This window comes from Zeus faber (genome assembly GCF_960531495.2).
Source record: "Zeus faber genome assembly, chromosome: 11".
Lineage (NCBI taxonomy): Eukaryota > Metazoa > Chordata > Actinopteri > Zeiformes > Zeidae > Zeus > Zeus faber.
The window spans coordinates 6,650,190-6,655,638 of record NC_137205.1 but is presented as its reverse complement, the minus strand read 5'-3'; the positions used below and the strand labels follow the sequence as shown (position 1 = coordinate 6,655,638).

The window sequence follows — 5,449 nt, the reverse complement described above, 5'->3', positions numbered from 1 at the left end:
TTTATTTGTTTGATTGATACATTAAACAAAAACAGCCTTAGGGTCTTAATTTTTCATCCCCATTTTGGTAATCTCTTGCAGAAAGAGACCCCAGAAGATGACAGTTTGATTCACCAACCTGCAGGCTGCCTCAAATCATTTTGGCTGAATGCATGGACCAGGACATGGACAGCATTTCCAGTGTGTTTTAAAGACCTGACAGCTAAGTTTTGAGAATGACTAAACATCCAGTGATTTCTTGTGCCATTGATATTAAGCCCCTGTGTTCTGTTTATCTCTCCAGCCAGGGGGAGAATGGTCGTGATCCTTTCCAGATGAGGAGGATACTGCTATGACAAACCTGGAGTCAGCCTGATGTGGACCACTTCCATGGAGGCATGAACCTGCTGCGCTCTGCACCAGCAATTACACTCTCATACCATCTAGCATTAACACTGGTTAGTGAAATACGATACTATTTTAGTAATGCATATAATTTTGTCAATGTTGCCCACTCGTATCCACCCTTCTCAAGGTCCCCCTAAAGGGTTTTTTACTTGCAGGGGTTCAGACTGGGGCAGGCCGTTGATTTACATGTGATATGTGTTGTTTTTTTTAAGCCCTTTGAGACTGTAGTGTGATTAAGGGCTTTATAAATAAACTTGATTTGACATTTATTAAAAAAAATATTCAAATCATATGCTTTGAGTCTTTTAAAAAAAAAAAAGGCAAATGATATTGGTTTCGGAGTGCATTGATCCTAAAGATACTGTAATGTAGTGAACCCTTCAATAGTTCAAGGAAGAATAAAATGAGAAGAATTATTAATAGAATTAAGGAACAGAAATAAACATTGTAGTAGAATATAGCAAGGCTGAGGTTAAAAGTATAACCAGAATCACAATGAACAGAAATGAAAAATAATTGTCAGGAAGAATTGGATAGAGGAAATGAGGGAAATAATCACTGTTCTTCAGACTTATTTTCTATCTATTAGACAAGAACGGAACAACACGGATTTGACGTGACACGTGAACGCGTCAGTTATTAATGTGTCGGGTTTTTTGTTGTTTTTTGTTTTTTTTTACGTGGAAACGTCATCGATGACGTCACACGCCCGAAACCCGGAACGTGGTAACGCTTCAAATGAGATACGTTAACGCGTCGTTTTTTGACGTATTAATACGCTATTTCCGACCCACTCTTTGCGCTTAAGGCCTTCCACGTTTATCCGCAGTGCGGTGCGGAGGAGAGATGAAGTCACGCAGCGCTTCTCTGTGCTCCTCTCTCACCGGCTGCGCTCTGGGAAACCGCATCCTATTGAATTATTCGCCTACAATTACTATAAATATATATTTAAAAATGTATGAATAAACATGACACGCATGTATGTATAGTTGTAAGCGGCCCCGTCTCTTTCACTCTCATCAATGACGGGGAAGTAAAAATGGCACATCCGGCATTCTACGGTGGGGGGGGTAGAGCAGCGTCGACCGCGTCTTTCCTTACCCGGTGGGACTTGGGTCGGGGATCCGCTCGTTGCCCGGAGGGGGTTATTTGCCGGTTCCGCCGCTCAATTTGGGCTCATTGTCAGTCAGTCGAGCCGTTACGCCTCGTCCGTCTCGTTAAACGTTAGGGAGCCGTTGGTTAAACGGCGCCACGGTCCAACGTCTTCGTCGTGTCTCGGCTGCGCTCCACGCTCTACCGGCTCGAGCCGGTATTCACAGGCGGGCGCGCGGTCTCTCCGGCGCGAGCGGCGCCGGGCAGCCACGAGGGACAGCCGCTCGCGCTCTCCCCACGCACTGACACTACTCAAGCGTCGAGCGCGTGCGCGCAGCAGGAGACCGGGGGGGGGGGGGTTACGTTTCCTACTTAGTTTCGATGGGAGTCGTTGCCGTTCTTTCCCCCGCCACCCTCCCGTGGACATAAACAAAGTACACACACTGCTGACCGGCCGCCGGCGCGCCAACTGCAAATTTCCACGGTCGTGTCTTGGAGCAGTCGGCCGCAAGTCGATACAAATCTTCGCGACTACCGCTGCTCGTAGCTTGGATTAGTCGTAAGTAGATGCGGTCGTAAGTCGAGGTACCACTGTATAAGATCAGATCAATTAAGTTAAGTTAAACCTTTATTAGTCCCACACCGGGGGAATTTACAAGCATCCCCTGGACCAGGGGTCGGCAACCTTTTTGGCTGGGAGAGCCATAAAAGCCAAATATTTCTCAATGTATTTCCTTGTGAGCCATATAATCTATAATAAAATTTAATGCAACTTAATGCGTGCATTTTTTAAGTAAGGCATACATTTTTAATGTATAACACATCTGAGTACTTAAAAAAGCGCTATATATAATAAATGTCTTTATTCTTCTTAATATTGTTGTTATACTGTAGCTAACCATTAACAAATGGAATACTTCTTACCATTAATGCGACTTCTGGTGCTGCATGGTTTTGCTGATGGCCTTGTAGTCTGCTTCATACGTAGTGAGGTTAAGCTTCATGCAGGTGTTGAGGCTTCCATCAGTTAAACGTGAGTCTTAGTCTTAGTCCTTGGTCTTAATGTTTCTCAGATGCGAGAAAGACTGCTCACATGCATATGTAAAGCCAAACATGGTCAATACGGCAGTACTCACACGCAGCATTGTGTGGTATGTGACGCGAAGCTCGTTCCAAGTTTTAAGAATCAACTGGTTCAAGAGATTATTTGTCACATACATCTTGAAGTTTTCCCCATCTCTGTCCACTTGTGTTCAGCTGATTGGTCCGACTCGAGGCACGGAGTTTTCTTAATGTTTGTCTGTCTTACAGAGGGGATCGGCGCACAGGCTTGTAAGCAGCCCAGCAGTGGAACGCCCCTTCCTCCTGCGCCCAAGAGGATTATTATTATCCACAATTATTATAATAATCCTCAGTGATATATATAATTGTGGCCTGCGTGCCACATATTGAAATGAACAATAAAACTCTCGCCATGTTGGCGCACCACGGCCAGAAAGACTCCATCTCCCTCCCTAAACCCTCACCTGTGGGCAGAGACTCCCACAAGTGACACCTGAGCAGAGACCCGGGAGGGGCAGGACGCAGGGTAAACGGCGGCCCGGAGTCTTTCTGTGGTCCGTAGCCGGTGCTTGACTACGCCCCTTGGTCCGCCACATTTTTATTTTCAATTTTATTTTCAAAATTGGAATTTCTCTTACTTGTTTTACGTTAAAATTACACAGAATAATGATTTATTACTTGTTAATTGTGATGAAAAATTTTAGCTCAAAATTGTCTGCGAGCCATATACACTCAACGAAAGAGCCATAATCAGCTCGCGAGCCATAGGTTCCCGACCCCTGCTCTGGACAGTCCAGACAAACGGTAATCGTGGGAACATAGGACCCTGGGGACATAGGACCTTGGGAACTTAGGACCCTGGGAACATAGCAACTTGGGAACATAATATATGTGCCCATTATTGACATGGAATATGAGGACATACAGTATGTGCTCTATAAGGGTATTTTATTTTAAATCTATTTTCTCATCTTTTTCTCACCCATAGGGGGAATGTGTAGCCCTGTTAGCCCATTTATACCAGCTGCCCCTGTCTCTATTGTTACCATTTTGGCGAATACCAAGCTGCCAATGTTGGTTATCTGTAGTAATATCTTGCTTGCAACTGGCCCTTTATATTCCCTTTCTTACTCAAGCCATGTAGAACATACATACATAGAACATACAACGCACCATTTTGTGAGGATGTAACAAACGGACAAGACTTATAAGAAGTATAATACTAGTAAAGCAGTCAGATACAGATATGTTATATGTTTATGTATTTCAGCAGCTACAAAATGACTGTCAATCGCCCAGAGGTAGAATTAATTGTGTGTTGGCTGGACTTTTCAATGGTTAAAAAAAAAAAAATGAAACAAACAATAAGGGAATATGTTTGTCACATTGATCGACAAACATTTTTTGAGGTCGAATTGCACAAATGTGTCCAGCACTGTGATGATGTAACAGTTTTGCACAACCGATTGATAGGCATACCTTAGCACATAAGTCTTTGTGCAATCCACGTAAATAAGTGAACCTTAATGTAGTTAAACTACAAATGTAAAAAGTCCAAAGCTACCTGTAAGGACAATGTCTTCCAGAAGGTTGAGGTGAATAGGTGCAATTCCAGAACTATTTCTCTATGTACAGTAATAGGACTTCTCACCTTGCAGGAGAGGTTGAAAGAAAGGACAATGCCCCAGGTCAGATAAATGAGAATTATCCTTTGTTGTTGTGGCTATCCTTATTTATCATCATTGATATTAATTATCATTTTGTTTTAACATTAACCATTTTACAGGACTTAGTAAAAGGGCTTAGTTAAAAGGCCCGCGGGCCATACCCGGCCCGCGAGGCATTAACAACAATCCTACAAAATATTTAAATTTGTAGTATTCATTTCACTGTTATTTTCCTGTAATACTTAATTGCCGGGCATTGCCCTTCTCTGATGTCAAGTGACTCTTCTTCACTTTACCTGTTCGTCACATATGCACCCATGACAAAATGAGCAGACAAAAAAAGTTCAACATAGACAGCGAGTGTCAGGTTTTCAACAAAGATTGGATTGCAACATTTTTTTTTTTGCAGAATAACGATGGGCTCATTTTTGAAGTTAATGGGGAAAGCCGATGATTTTCTCGAGCTGAAAGACGCACACTGGCTTTGTGATTTGGCGTTGGCTGTGGACATACTGGCACACATGAATGAGCAGAATGTGAAGCTACAAGGGAAACATCAGTTTGTAGACGACATGTATTCAAACGTGAAAGCCTTCAAGGTAAAAATGACTTTGTTCTCTAAACAAATGACAAAGAAATCATTTGCGCATTTCCCCACGCTAGCGCCGCTGAAAGAAGCCCCACAACATGCAAGCAAATACAGTAAGTCGCTGGACGACCTGCACGGAGAATTCTGCCGTCACTTCAGCTGGTGTCATGTCCCCGGTCATTGGATTATGAGGCAGCAACGCAGGATTAACAGTTGGAGCTGATCGATCTCCAGTCTGACTCTATCCTAAAGGAGAAGTTCAACTCCAACAAACCGGATTCGTCTTATGCTTCAACTGAATGAGACAAAGTTTCTATACACCCGACAGTTGGCAGAGAATACGCTGGTGTTATTTGGCTCTACCTATGTGTGTGAACAGACGTTCAGTGTGATGAACATAAACAAAACACGCCACAGAGCCCAGCTTACTGATGAACACCTGAGCGCTGTCCTACCAATTTGCACAACGAAAATGGCAAAAGACTTTGATGCGCTGGCAAAAAAGGGGTGACCAGCAACACTGTTCTCACCCCTCTTCACCCCATCTACTAATGGTCTGGCCCGCCGGTCAGTTTTAAAGATTAGATGTGGCCCTTGGGCCAAAAAGTTTGCCCACCCCTGAGCAAGGGGGACAATATAATAGAAAATCTCA

The 5,449-nt window shown here is 43.5% G+C and overlaps 1 protein-coding gene across 3 annotated transcripts in view; it reads right to left on the bottom strand.

Moving 5' to 3' along the window:
• The window catches only part of slc16a6b (solute carrier family 16 member 6b), a 15,895-nt gene extending 14,125 nt beyond the window's left edge, over positions 1 to 1,770 (bottom strand). For all 3 annotated transcript variants that reach the window (XM_080009026.1, XM_080009027.1, XM_080009028.1), the window contains exon 1: positions 1,489 to 1,770. The gene's annotated coding sequence lies outside the window, so the exon portion shown is untranslated. The remainder of the gene's footprint in view (positions 1 to 1,488) is intronic.
• Between the last annotated feature and the right edge of the window lie 3,679 nt (positions 1,771 to 5,449).